Here is a 15,325-nt window from a genome sequence, read left to right as displayed (position 1 = left end):
CAACCACTCCTATCTTCTTTTCTTTAAATCTTAACAGAACATTTGGGATGAGTTCAATCAGATTCGGACCAGTTTCAAGACATTGATTTAAAGATGGAGAAATGCCTAGTTTTGCTGAAGCATCAAAAACAGGTCTGATTCTGGTAGTTGCACTGTTTTCCTTTACAACTGGTCTATGCGGTAAGTAGTAATAACAATGAACACGTTCAGATTCAGGCACTTCTTCTATAATTCCCTCAGCCAACCAATCTTCGAACACTTCATTGTAATCTCGAAAAAGGTCTTCAGATAAATTCTTCCTCATCGAACCCAGTCTTCTTTCAGCAAGATTCAGGTTTGATGGCAAGGCGGTATGCCCCTCAGACCAAGGTAGCCGAACTTGGTATCGACCTTCTTCTGTGCGATGAACACTTTGGAGGAAATGATCTTTCACTGCAATTTCTCGTTCCTTCTTCGTAACTTTCTCGACAGGGTCCGAAATGCCTATTACATCCAACCTCCACAAATCAGTAATACTTGCCTCTTTAATAAACATGGAAGTTACAAGCAAGCCTTCATTTTCTACACTTCTCTTGGTATTAGGAATCTTTCCCATCAAAGTCCAGCCTAACAATGTCTCTACTGCAACTAAACCACACGACAGCACTTCTCTTCTTCCTGTTAAAAGTTTGCCAGCGACGTCCGCCCCAGTAAGTATTTCTATAGGCCCCAAACTTTCCTCATTATCGGTGATATCTATCTTCAATTTCTTTAGCTCGTTCATCCATTCCCCTTCCGTAACATGTGAAATGTCTCCACAGATCACTTGTTGGTCTAAAGCCTCAAAATTACACCGAAATCCATCGTTCAGGTCCCCTACACGCACCCTGTAAACTTCATGCTCATTCCGTTGCGTTGTTACACCACCAAGAAGAGAATGTGAGATGATCTCCTTTCGTAGTGAAATGTAACCCATTTTTAAAGCCGTCTTTCGCAAAATGTATGACTTCTGAGAGCCTGTATCCATTAAAGCACGAACACATTCAGTCTTTTTATCAGATCTTACATTTACACGAAGAGTTTGTAACAACACCTTGGGCGAAGCGGAAACATTTGCCAACGTGATATCCTGAGTTGCATTTTCTTCGCTGTTGTTAACTGCTTTGGGGACATGTTTTTCTAACAACTGTCTGCACATTAAAACAACATGCTTCCCACCACAAATTATACATTTTATATTTTTTGCCTTGCAATTCTTTACCATATGCCCTGACTTCAGACACATATAACAACACCCCTTTTCCCTTAACAGTTTCTGTTTACTTTCCATTGACATTTTTCTAGCGGAAAAGCAATCTGCACTGGTATGATGACCCTCACAAAACACACATTTGTCATCCTTACGTTGATTTGATGTTAATAACCCCATAGCTGTAGGAATGTTGTCGTCTGAATCCTTCCCCTTGTGCTTCAGTTTTTCTTTTGCCCCTTCACACTTTAAGTCAAACCCAGATGTAGCAAGGTTTATTCTCTGTTCACTCTCCACCTCCGACTTCAGGAATTTCATTAACCCCTCCAGACGGTCTTTCGCATTTGTAGCGGAGGTGAATGGAATACTGCGTTGCCAAATTCTTAATAAGTCTTCGGGGAGGCACGATTCAACAAGGGGAAATAACATAGAGGCACACTTGTCCGTTGTGACACCAAGCGATTCTAGTGACCTCAACTGTGTTTCCAACTGATCATAAAGTTGAGAGAATGCAATTCTGGATTTGGATTGTGAGGCCTTGTGTAAAACTAACCTCAACAGTTCACGTACATAAACCTCCACAAGAAGATCTTCTTGGCCAAAACGAGATTTTAGGCTTTCAATTGCTTTGCTGTAATTTATTCGTGTTGGGGGGAAGCTCTCAACCACCTACCTAACACGTGATCCTTTTACTGTTGCCTGTATTAAATATTGAAATTTATCCTCCACAGCTATTTCGGGATCTTCATCTATTTTTGAGAACTGACTCCAGAATGGTAACCACTCCTTTAAACCCCCTCCAAAAGTGCGGAATTCTAACTTCGGCAACTTGAATTTCTTGGTTTGTTGGTTGTTAGACCTACTAGCAACACTACCTGCTTCATATTCAGTTTGTTGAACCTGTATTCCCGAAATACGCAATTTAAGGTCCAGATACGTTTTCTGATACTCATCAGCCCCTTCCATTTCCTTGTCAATAGCGCTGCCATAGTAGAGGGCGATGGTTTAGCAGTCTATATCTTTCATGTCGTTGGTCAAGACCAAGAAGTGGCAGCCGCCATGACAGTTACAGGCAAAAGTTAGTTCGCTGTGCTTCAACCAGGGGCGCTGTAACGATTATGTTTAGCAGTCTATATCATTCATGTCGTTGGTGGCTGCTAAAAGGCACTAAAGTTCTCATAACTGAATATTTGACAGTTGTAAGGAAGGAGATGTTCCGCAAGGCACGTCATATTTTTGGAATACGTAATACCTATATGCAAAATGGAATGGCTATCGTCCTCACAGCCGATGAAATGCACTTAAACACTCCTGCATAATTAAATACTTTCATTAGATAGTTAGGCGAAATTAGCACTAGGAAATAATTATGACTGTGTTCTTGTTATTGCTATGGTATAATATTCTATGTTTCAGGTTAGTTATAGTTGGTAAGTGTGTGTGTTTCTGTGAATCAGTTGGAAGTTATATTTTACGCTACGGTATGTCAAGATAAGCCGCTATCTGTTTTTCCTCAATTCCTGCCTGAGGACTTAAGTGTAACAATGCCATTCTTTTTTTTTTAGAGCATAGACTTCGCCTTAACATCGATTATTAGTCTGTTGTACTCATCTTAACGCTCTCTCTTCCAAGATTCTCTCTCCAGATCTTTCTGTTCGTAGTGTATTAGAAACGGAAGTGAAAGCATATCCACGCGCTTTGTTGTGTGCTCATGTTAACAGTCAATCTGTTGTCGGTAGAGAGATGGCGTGGGAGGACATCAGTAAACGAATAAGTTTGAGCGGTGTCTTTAAAAGTAGGATAGATCACAATATGAAGATTGATTGTAGCGCATCATGATGAACTGAAAGCCATATTTGAAGACAGTTTGTTTCATATAATTGCTGTAAGTGAGAGTTGGCTATGTAATTCACTTTCTTCCAGTATGGTTGAAATACAAGGGTATCGTATTAATCGATTTGATGGGATGGTCAGGCGTGGAGGTGGTATTGTATTGTTTTGTAAGCTTAATCTCAGGAGTGCAGTGGTACACATTTCTACCCCTACTACAAATCTTGCTCCTGAATTTATGTTTGTTGAAGTGGTTATAGAAACTGTTAAAGTACTCATTGGTGTTGTATACAGGCCTCCAAATGCAGGGGGCATTGGTGAGTTAGAGGACAATTTAATGAGAATTTCACCATCTTATGAACACGCTATTGTTTTGGGCAACTTCAATACAAATTTGTTAACTCGGACTAGTGAAACAATACGTTTTAGAAATATTTTTCTCTCCTGTTGACATGGCAATATTGCTCTCGGAACCAACTAACCACGTCCATTCTTCCACCGTCTCTTCTGATACACTCGTTGATCTCATGATAACCAATAATCCACACAAGATTCTTAAACATGGTCAAATATCCGTTCCTGAAATATCAACTCATGACCGTATATACTTAGCATATTCGCTGAGAGTTCCTAAATATATGTCGAAATACGTGACTTTTAGAGACTTTTAAAAAATATAGATTTCCAACATCTAAAGCAAGATGCATGTAAATGTCCTTGGGGTGACACAATACTAATGAATGATACAGATGAAAAACAGGAAAATATTGTCATATTTATGGACTTTACAATAAGCAAGCCCTAAGCGCTGTGTGAAAGTAACACGCCAGCCCTATCTGTGGCTGACAATTGAAATCAATTCTCTGATGGCTCAGCGTGATTCGTTATATAGACGTTACAAACGAAATTTATCAGCTGACACATTTGAACAATACCGTGTACTGCGAAATCGAATTAAACAAATTATCGGCAATAAGAAGTTCGATTACTTTCGGCGTCTCTCCAATAATATCAACGCTGGTAGTACTTGGCGACAACTTCCTTCGTTTGGAATTGGAAGGCCTCCTGTGAACCATGCTAAACCAGAAATACCACTTGACGAGATTAACAGACACTTTTCAACAGATGCTCTTACTCCTGAACACGATTTAGTGCACGTCATCATCAAGTCTATAGTACGACAACAATCGCCCATGTTTCGAATTTCAAACTGTCTCAGAGTCTGAAGTGAGACGAGAACTGATTTCAATTAAATCTCATGCAAAGGGGGTGGATGAAATTCCTATTTTCTTTATTACTAACATTATGGATATAATATTGCCGATTATCACTGACTTATTTAATGCATACCTCTCCCGCGGTTATTTTCCGAAAAAGTGGAAAGATGCACAAGTTGTCCAAGTTCCAAACAGGTCGCCAGCTAATATAGCATCTGACTTTCGTCCTGTATGCATTCTTTCAGCACTGTCTAAAGCTCTAGAAAAATTGATCTATAAGCAACTTGAAAAATACGAGGGGAAATACTCTCTGCGTGACCTCTTCCCAACTGGTTTCAAGAAAGGACATAGTACAGAGACAGCACTACCAAGAATCACAGACGACGTTAGGCGAGCTATAGATGAGCGGAAAGTGACTATACTTATTTTACTTGATTTCAGTAGTGTGCTTGACGCAGTAAATATTGACACATTATTAGCGAAACTACAAAGATTTAATCTGAGTCCCTCTGCTGTTCAGCTATTTGCTTCATACCTCACCAGTCGGCGACAACCTGTTGTTATAAACAATATGACCATAGACTGGAAGACTAAGCAAACCGGTGTCCCACAGGGAAACGTTGCTAGGACCTCTTCTGTTTACTCGATATAACAATGATATCTCTTGTCAGTTCAGCAACTGTAGGTATCATTTATATGCAGATGACCTCCAAATACATTATCACTATAAACCTGTTGATATTGAGTTTGGAATTAATCAGATGAATTCTATTTTAAATCTCATTAGCTCCTATTCTAATAAGAACCGTTTATTAATTAATCCTAAAAAGACACGAGCTATTATCATGGGGCAACAAAGGCAGCTAAATATCCTAATCAAGAAGTTATTGCCTTCACTTTTGCTTTGTGGTGTAGCTATACCATTTCAGAAGTCGGTAACATTCTTGGGATTATCATAAGTGACACATTAGATTGGAGTGGGCACATAACAAGCATGTGTAGGAAAATTCACTCGTCACTTCACGCTCTCAAAACTCGCCAATCACTTCTTCCACTAAGCATGGAAATTAAGCTTATTCAGACCCCCATATTTCCCATACTTAATTATCGTGATATTGTAAAGATATATGCCAACATGGAAAAAACATTCAAATTGCAGAGGGCAATGAACTCATGCATTAGGTTTATATTTTCAGTTAAATTTTCAACTCACATCTCTCCCTATTATAAAATTCTCTCCTGGTTAAAAATCGAAAAACTACGATATCTTCACATTGCAACTCTCATATTTCGTCTGTTGAATGAATCTAAACCCCAGTATTTATCCTTAAAGTTTAATTTACTCTCATCCTTTCATAATCATAACACACGATTGACTACTACACTGTCAATTCCTATGCATCGCTCATCATCATATAACCGCTCCTTTCAAGTGTCTGGTGCAAGGCTATGAAATTCTCTTCCACTCAGTGTTAGGAATTGCACTTCTTTAGCTTCTTTCAGGCGGTCTTGCAGAGATTACATATTGAATGTATAACCAGCTTTTATGAATGCCAGTATGACTGGAAGATTGAATGAGGTTAGGATTATTTTATTATTTCGATATTCTGTTTTATGAAGTTTATTTTAGATATTATATGGTTAAATGTAAGAGAGGTCTGTGAACCTTAACTTCGCCACAAATTAAGACATGAAATAAATAAATAATAAATAACAGTTGTAAGTCAACTAAGTCGAGACTGAAAAGAGATGGCTTCAAATATCACAACTAAAATAATAATAATAATAATAATAATAATAATAGACTCTTTTTCATTCGAACTCCAAGGGGAATAACAAAAAGTTGAATTAACCAATTATTATTTTAACGAAACTGTAGTGAAATAGGCCTGCTGCGTAAAAATATAAAATTTAATAAATACAGTGTAATGTATACCCATGTTCATAAGGTGGTGGTGGTGGTGATTATTGTTTTAAGAAGAAGTACAACTAGGCAACCATCCTCAATATAACACTAATCAGAGGGAAAATGTGTAAGGGATCCAATACTTCGAAAAATGAAGATATCGGCCAAAGGAAGACAAGGGCCACGAAGGGCGTGAAAATGAAAGACTCCCTAGCCCTCGCAAACCTAATAGCGTCGGGGTCGGCAAAGAACAAGAGTTGACCAAGGGAGGTCTGATAGGATAGATGAAAGTGAGGAGCCAGACACAAGTAAGTGGAAGCAATGCCAGGGACTCAGCTGAGGGCCCCGTGGTTGCTAACCCACGCTCCAAAGTTCAGAGCCCTTGGGGCCCATGTTCATAAAAACCAGAACAGGTGTAATACTAGAGATAGGAAGTTCATATTCACAGAACTTTTGAACTAGTATGTTCTGAAGAAATGATTGGCATTTGAACGATGTCGGCCCTCAGGTTCAAGGTCCTCATCGATATCTCCGCGCACCATCACTGACTGGTAAAATGTGCCTGCGGCTGTCGTCTCTATAAAACGAAGTGTGACTTGAGCAGACGTGCAGGATGCCTTGAAGACATATACGAGAACCGTATCGTCAAGAGAGTGTGTTTGAAAGAGAGCGCGTTATTGGCATGAGAGAACGTGATGCATTCATCCGAGAAATTGCTGCTCGTGTGGGACAAAGTGTGTCCGCAGTGCAACGGGTGTGTACAGAATGGTTCATAGAAGGCCATAGAACAAGACGAGACCCAGACCACCCCTGAGAAGGTCGATGCCTCATCCGAAGGGCATTGTAGGACAGATCTGCGACCACCTCGGGTCTGGCGCAACGGTGGAACAGTGCAACACATCGTACACTATCAGGAGTGACAGTCCGTCGCCGTTTACTACGGTCTGGGTTATCGGCGCGTCGTCCACTTCTCCGCCTACCTTTGACTAATGTGCATGAACATGCTAGACTGCAAGGGTCTATCGAACGACGTCACTGCGGACAGGAATGGCAACAGGTAGTGTTCCAGGTTCTGTTTGTTTGGAAATGATGGCCGCATTGTGGTTCGCCGCAGACAGGGCGAGAGGCAGCACATTGACTGCATTCGCACAAGATATACAACACCTTATGGTGTGGGCTGCCATTGGGTACAACCAAAAATCACAGTTTGTGCGTGTCCAGGGCACTGTGACTAGTCTGACCTACGGGAATGACATCCTGCGACCCGCAACCATACCCTTTCTGCACGACACCCCAGACGCTATTTCAGCAGGACAAAGCGCGACCACATGTTGCTGCACGGACACGAGCCTTCTTGTTGTCATAGAATGTCAGACTGTTGCTCTGGCCCGCCCGATCACCGGACTTGTCGCCAATTGAAAATGTGTGGGATATGGTGAAACGACGGATGCGGTGCTGTGACACAATGCCAACCACCTACGATGAACTGTGGAACCAGGTGAATGCAGCATGGATGGCTATATCTCAGGACGCCATTTGCGTCGATGCCATCACGCATGGAACAAGTTATCAGCGCCCATGGAGAACCCAGTGCCTACTAGGCAACAGGACACATGCTGAACCTAGGTGACTGAAATACTAATCGTTTCTGCAGAACATACTAATGAACATGTTCACTGAATAGAAACTTCCTCTCTGTAGTCTTTCAAGGTGTTGTGTTTTTTTATGAACATGAGTGTATAATTACTACAACATTATGTAGTCTTCAGTACCTTAACAGTCGCCATGTTGACCTGTACTGTAGATGAAAGTTTCCACACGAAGTATAATGTATAAACAACAGCATTTACAATAGATGAAGCAGGTGCAGCATTATATAAAACAAGAAATGGAAAATAACCTGGTCCTGATGTTTTTTAATGAGATTTTGAAAGATTCCCCAGAACTGTTAAGAGATGATTGGATCGAGTTGTTTAACAAGTTAGAGGCCGATTATCTAGATGTTAGACCCCCTTTAAACGACAAGCATCATCATCATCATCATCATCATCATCATCATCGTTTTAACAAGTGTCTAACTACAGGTGAAATTCCGGAATAGCGGAGGAAATATACCTCTATAAAAGAAAAGGGGAAACAATTGATTTCAACTCATATCGTGGGATAGCCTTAAAATGTAACGACTTCAAAGTATGTATATTCACATCTACTTACCAAGAGATTTATGGTTGATATTGATCATTTATCACCGGACCAACAATTTGACTTCAGAAAAGGGAGAACAACTTTACAAACTATTCATAACCTATCAGGCGTTTCATACAGTTTTCATGGATTATACCTAAGCTTTTGATTTAGTGAAGCCGGCCCCGTGGTGTAGGAGTAGCGTGGCTGCCTCTCGCCCGCAGGCCCCGGATTCGATTCCCATCCAGGTCAGGGTTTCTTCTCTCGATCTGAGGGCTGGTTCGAAGTCCACTCAGCCTATGTGATTATTGAGGAGCTATCTGACGGTGAGATAGCGGCCCCGGTCTTGAAAGCCCAGGACGACCGAGAGGATGCATCATGCTGACCACACGATACCTCGTAACCTGCAGGCTTTCGGGCTGAGCAGTGGTCGCTGGGAAGGCCAAAGCCCTTTCAAGGCCGTTAAATGCCGTGCTTTTTTTTGATTTAGTGAACAGGACGAAGGGGGCATGACCAAGGACTAAAAGCTTTATCGGAGAGTTCACTTCAGTGTCTTCAAAGGAAATTCGCGGGAATTTGAAGCGAGGGGGTTAGTAAGCGCCACACGAGCCGTCTTCAAAGCAAGAAAAATAAACTGTGGTCTCAACGCTTGCTATCACAAATGCAATATTGTCAACGGCAGGAGACGATTTATCTATGCTGGCCACTAAGGCAGACAAAATTGAACAAGTGCATTTAACCTCAAATACGCACTCAGTGGCATCTGCGTCATCGGAGAATTCAAACAAAATTATATCTCAGTTAGAACTTCAGATAGCCGAGGTGATGGAACAGGTAGAAGCATTAGGGTTCCGATCAAACCTAGGAGCAAATTCTGCAGAATTAGTTTAACTCTTCAGATCGACTATCCCATAAATTCCAAACATCATTTGTACAAAAACTGCAGCACCTACGATCTGTACACATATCTCAACAATGTCCACGTTAGGCTTTTATCCACAGAGTTTGGCAACATGTACTCACGTTTTTGTACGACACGATGGCATTGGATCCCTACTGCATGTGCCCTATGATGGTTATTATCGCGAACTTGTTCGACAAGAAAATTGTTATGTCCTCAAAATTAAAGGAAAGCCAACAAGCATTGATCGACTTAAGCCGGTCTGTTTACTAGGCGATGAAAATAGAGACAACTCATCAAACAACAAGATCCAGCAGGCGTAAACATTTTCCCAGGAAATATTTGGAGAAGTTGCCATTGGAGGGGGAGTACTGTGGCAACACTTCCAGTGAAGAAGGAATGTCAAAGGGTATAGAAGACACATTCCACAGAGACAGTCAGAGATCATTACAGTTATATTCTCTTTGCACTTGTTGTTTTGCCTTGGCCAGTTTTTATTCTTAAATGTAGTAACGATCTCATGTAAAGTTATTTGGTTATAATACATCTCATATTATTCTAGTGCAATCAAAATACCACGGAACGAACGAGGGAAGTTTTTCTACCTCACGCAACTTTTCAGCCGTTCTTCCGACGAGATGTTCCGCGGTTTAGCAGGTTCTTTCTCTGGATCAAGCCCGCTACTTTCTTCCAGACGATGGTCCTCTCCATTATGTCCACCAGGGTTAGTTTATGCAGGGGTCGGGCTCTGAATTGAGTAAGGGCTGGGCATAATTCTGCATAAAACACTGTGATGGGGACCTTAACACCGACACGGCTTGTCCCAATGGATGATAGGGGACGTCCTGTACATATGCAGGACAGCTGTGAATGAAGCCTGACCGAATAAGCATCCGCGAATCAAGTGAGGTGAAAAGGAAACTGCTCAACGGCGCTTTGAGGCGGAAGATGAGTATTCCCAACGGCTTGGAGGGTGGAAGAACCAACTCCAATTCTTACCTACTTCGTTTTATTCTTCGGCAGGTTATTGCTCTGTCCCCCATACAACTACCATGATGGATGCAAAACGTTAGGTAAAATCCTGGGCCAAGGCGTTGGTTTAAAATCACGTTGGTCTAAGCCACAGGATTCTGCGGGTCCTAACCCATTACGTTTGTATCAATTGGAGGATCCAGCACCTCGCAAAGTGAGAAGGAGAAACAAGTATTTCTTTGGTACCGTTAACGTGAACATATTTCTTAGAATTGGCAAACAAATGGAACTTGTTAAAGTACTGGAGAAATACCAAATGAATATCAAGGCAGTGGAAGAAACTAGGTTTTCATCAGATGAAATATCCACCATGGGCTACTTTAGGATATTATTATTGTTATTATTATTATTATTATTATTATTATTATTATTATTATTATTATTATTATTATTATTATTATTATTATTATTATTATTAATTCGCAAATTGACCATTTACGATCACTCTACAATTTCATGTTTTCTTTGTTTGAAGTTTCCTCTTCCTCGAGTACTCCATCATATGGGCGCTGTTCATTCGTCGAGGTTCTTCCCGACTTTGCAGTTCTTTCGACTTGAAACCCTTCCAAATTTTGAACCATGGTCCGAAATGTTTTCCTGTCTAACATCTGAACTTCCTGGAAGTTGGACTTCTCTAGATCTTTACGAACTTCCTTAATCCATGCAGTCGTTGTCTTCTTGTTTCACAGGTAGTCGAATCACTTTTTGGTTAGTCTGGTTTTGTCCATTCTGTACAAATGTCCGAGAAATAATAACCACCTCTTTTTCATGGGCTCTGAACATTTCTCCGCGTATTTGTAGGCTTGATTGTTGTTCCGAAATTTCCAGGCGGTTTCAGTCTGGATTGTTCCCACGATTTTCCGTAGTATTATTTCTAAGACCTCCAGGTTCTTCAACTTGTAATTCATCGAGAGGCGTTTACTGGCATACAGGCATTCTGTTTTTACTACAGTTGTGATGCCTTATTTTGGCATTTCATGAGATGCATTTCTTGTTATAGATATTTTTAGCTCTCTCCGTTATTATTATTATTATTATTATTATTATTATTAGTAGTAGTAGTAGTAGTAGTAGTAGTATAAACATGGTTGGTTTCCCATTTTCACACCAGATAAATTGCTGGGGCTGTAACTTAATTAAGGCTACGGCCGTTTCCTTCTCATCCCCTGTGAGTGGGGGACGCAGATGGAGAATACACTCACGGTACACCATGCCTATCGTAAGAGGCGACTAAAACGGGCACCCAAGGGATGATTGAATTAGAACCATGAAACTTTGTTATTAGTACCATCACGCAGGAAATCCATAGGTCGCCTTTACTTGCAGTAGTACTACTATATTAAGTACATACTAGGTTTGTGATTGGTAGGTGGTTGGGTAAATATGGGTTTACAGTACCCATGGTTAGTACCACTATATGCGGAATACCACGGGCTTACGTTGCCTGTGATTAGTTCCATTGTGAAAAGCACCATGGGTTGCCGGTGATTAGTAGCACTATATAAGCGACACTGTGGGTCTGCGTTGCCTATGATTAGTACCCACTATGTGAGTAACAAGATGGGTTCGCGTTGCCGACGAGTGACACCCTTATGTGAGAAATAGGCCTACCATAGGTCTGCGTTACCTGTGCGACGTACAATAGGCCTACTTGTGAGTAGTACCATAACGCTAGGAACACCGTGAGTCTACGCTACTCTTGATAGTACCGCAACTTGAGAAATACCATGGTTCTACTTTACTATAGTTCATTCCATGTTAAAAAAAAAAACAACTGTATTGCTCTTATGACAACAGGGTTGCCATATCGAACGGCTCTACTCAACACAATCACGGCAAGACGGCGGCACATAAATTCCTGAAATTCAGTATTTAAGTTCAAGACAAAAAGCGGAAGAAACTAAGCTACAAATTATTTTTATGAACTAAAGTGGGCTGGAGTTTTACAGGGGCCATTTTTGGTTTCTACAGAATCTTTTTTTTCTGGCTAATTGCTTTACGTCGCACCGACAAAGATAGATCTTATGGTGGCGATGGGATAGGAAAGGACTAGGAGTGGGTAGGAAGCGGCCGTATCCTTAATTAAGGTACATCCAAAGCATTTTCCTGGTGTGAAAATGGGTAACCACGGAAAACCATCTTCAGGGCTGCCGACAGTGGGGTTTGCACCCACTATCTCCCGGATGCAAGCTCACAGCTGCGCGCCCCTAACCGCACGGCCAACTCGCCCGGTTTGTACAGAATCAGAGGCAAACTAAGGCACAGAAAGATCCTCAGCACTGAAGTGTAAGGCAAATTGTGGGAGAAAATAGACAAATAATTTTTATGGGCTAGAGGGCTGAGGAGTGCATTTAATTGCATTTAATAAATTTCTCCGGGCAATAATAGCTAGAAAACAGACGCAACAAATAAATACTGTAGAAGACTTTACAAAAGACCACAGTATTAATATTAAAAAAAGAAATCACACACATAGGCTTATCGCATTACTCTCACTCAACACAAGACAATTACGCACTGATTTAAAGCCTCAAAACACACAGCAACACATAAATACTGCAGAAGTCTTCACCACAGAAGTGAGCTGCCGGCGGTTCACAGGGTGAGGGACTACACGAGGCTTCTACCAGAACAACACAAAAGAAGGAAAATGAAGGAAGGCAACAATGCAATGGCTGTTTACGCCACTGTGCTTCCACCCTACAAATGCATTTATGAAAACGGAAATTTTATGTACCGGTAGTTATTTGAACAAATCACGGGAAAAAATACCTTATCACTTTTATCTGTCCTTCATAATACATTAAAAGTACAGTATAATTCCCTTAATCACGAGGAATTATGGGTGTCTCAGGGCGGGTGTGTTCACTCCTTGTAGGTCCATAAGAGCAATACTGTTTTCTTAACGTAGAATGAGCTTATAGCGATAAGTACCATTATGACGGGCCGTTGACCTGGATGTTGGACCCCTTTGGACAACAAGAATCACCGATTCAGAATTGTGCTTTGGAAGCAGTCCCTTGGTCATAAGACTAATATTTTACAATAGCTTCTGGAAAGGTGAAGCATTGCCACTGCCTTCGTGAAGTACAGGCCGTACTGTAGTAAGCACGGGAAAGCAATCAGCTGATCATTAGGGGGGAAGTTTAGCACGTGATTTAGTTGAGTTACATGTGAATTATTCGCTGTTTTATTGACATTTTTTAACTTTGGCCGCATGTTTACCCAGATATATATCATTCTAAATCGTTATCGACTGCATTATTAAGTGAAAAGTCCTCAATAAGTGAAGAAAACTTAGTGTTAGCGTGTATTCATGCGAAGCTATAGGTTAAGAATATCGCTCTGCAGTGTTTAAATTTTGTAGTTTATTTGTGTAATGTTATATCTATACTGTAAAATGAATTAAGTTAGTGCATTCAGCGTTTTATTATCAACCACGATGTGTATATAATTGAATTTAGGTTATTAGTAAGAGAAATCACCATGCTAAGAGTTGCTGTGTGCCTGGCTGCAAAGCCAAAATTGAACGAGGAGAGTACACTCCAGTATTTGTGTTTCATTCTGATGAAAAAAGAGATAGGTTATGGAAGAAGGCTATTCCTAGGGAGAAATTAATAGTTAATCACCACACAATTCTGTGTAGCAACCACTTTCCCGAAGACTAAATCCTGAGGGAAATAAGAGTGTCTAGTGGGTTAAAATGTCTCATTATGTCAAAAAACATGGGTAAATTTAGATATATTCTTATGCAAGCACTCTTTTGGCTTATTTGAATTCGGTGTATTTGAAAATTCAAGTCCAATTTATGCATTTTAGCATTTTAGGTAGAAATGTATTTTGAAATAACACTGCTGAGATTTTTCCTACCAAATTTCAGATCATAGGCAATGGAACAGGGTTATTCCATGAAAATAATTCTATAGGAATTATTTGCTCTTAAAAAATATACATTTTAAAAAACAATAACTGAATTTCTTGACAGTGCCAGTAAATGTTTTGTTATTGTTGGAGGTTAAATTTTCGAAATCTTTTGTTGTTGGACTGAATTATTATTATTGTTTTTCTTTTTTTTTTTTTTGTTAGTTGCTTTACGTCGCACCGACACAGATAGGTCTTATGGCGACGATGGGACAGGGAAGGGCTAGGAGTGGGAAGGAAGCGGCCGTGGCCTTAATTAAGGTACAGCCCCGCATTTTCCTGGTGTGAAAATGGGAAACCACGGAAAACCATCTTCAGGGCTGCCGACAGTGGGGTTCGAACCTACTATCTCCCGAATACTGGATACTGACCGCAATTAAGCGACTGCAGCCATCGAGCTCGGTGGACTGAATTAGTGGTACAGAAATAATTTACATTTGTTCTATCAGTGTGTATGATGTGAACGTTCCAGTTGACTAGAAAATGAATAGAAATCGCAAGAATAAGTCTCAAAGTGTTAGTCTGTACTCACGGAAACGAACGGGTATACGGTAAAAATAGAACGTTACGGGGAAGGATACGCATTGTATGTCAGAACTAACTAATATTTACGAACAATTTTTGGTCTGATAAGGTGTTAACAGTTTCTTAACTGATTTAAAGGAGTGTTTTATTCAAGCGGAGCGGATGCGTATCGCCTTCAAGTCCCACCCAAAGCGTGATGTCATCAAAGTTACAGTACGGCCTGTATATCACGAAAGCAGTGGCATTGCGGACTGGATCCACTGATTGTTGTAAGTTCATAATCATTATTCATCGCCATCTTTTTGAATTCTAGCCATTGGGTCGATTTTGGAACTATTTTTATCTTTCAGTATTGTGAGTTGGTCCGCTGATTATTTTAAATTCATATTTATCCTTTCATTCTTCATCATCACGTTTTAAATTCTAGGCAGTGGATGAATTTCGGACTTTTAAATTGTCAGTGCATTTCATCTCATTTCGTACCATTAGGGGCCGATGAGGTGGTGGTGGTGGTGATTATTGTTTTAAGGGGAAGTACACCTAGGCAACCATCCTCTATGTAACAGTAATCAGAGGGAAAA

The sequence above is a fragment of the Anabrus simplex genome, chromosome 1, assembly GCF_040414725.1.
Source record: "Anabrus simplex isolate iqAnaSimp1 chromosome 1, ASM4041472v1, whole genome shotgun sequence".
In the NCBI taxonomy this organism is placed as follows: Eukaryota; Metazoa; Arthropoda; class Insecta; order Orthoptera; family Tettigoniidae; genus Anabrus; species Anabrus simplex.
Note: the sequence above shows the minus strand (reverse complement) of the source record.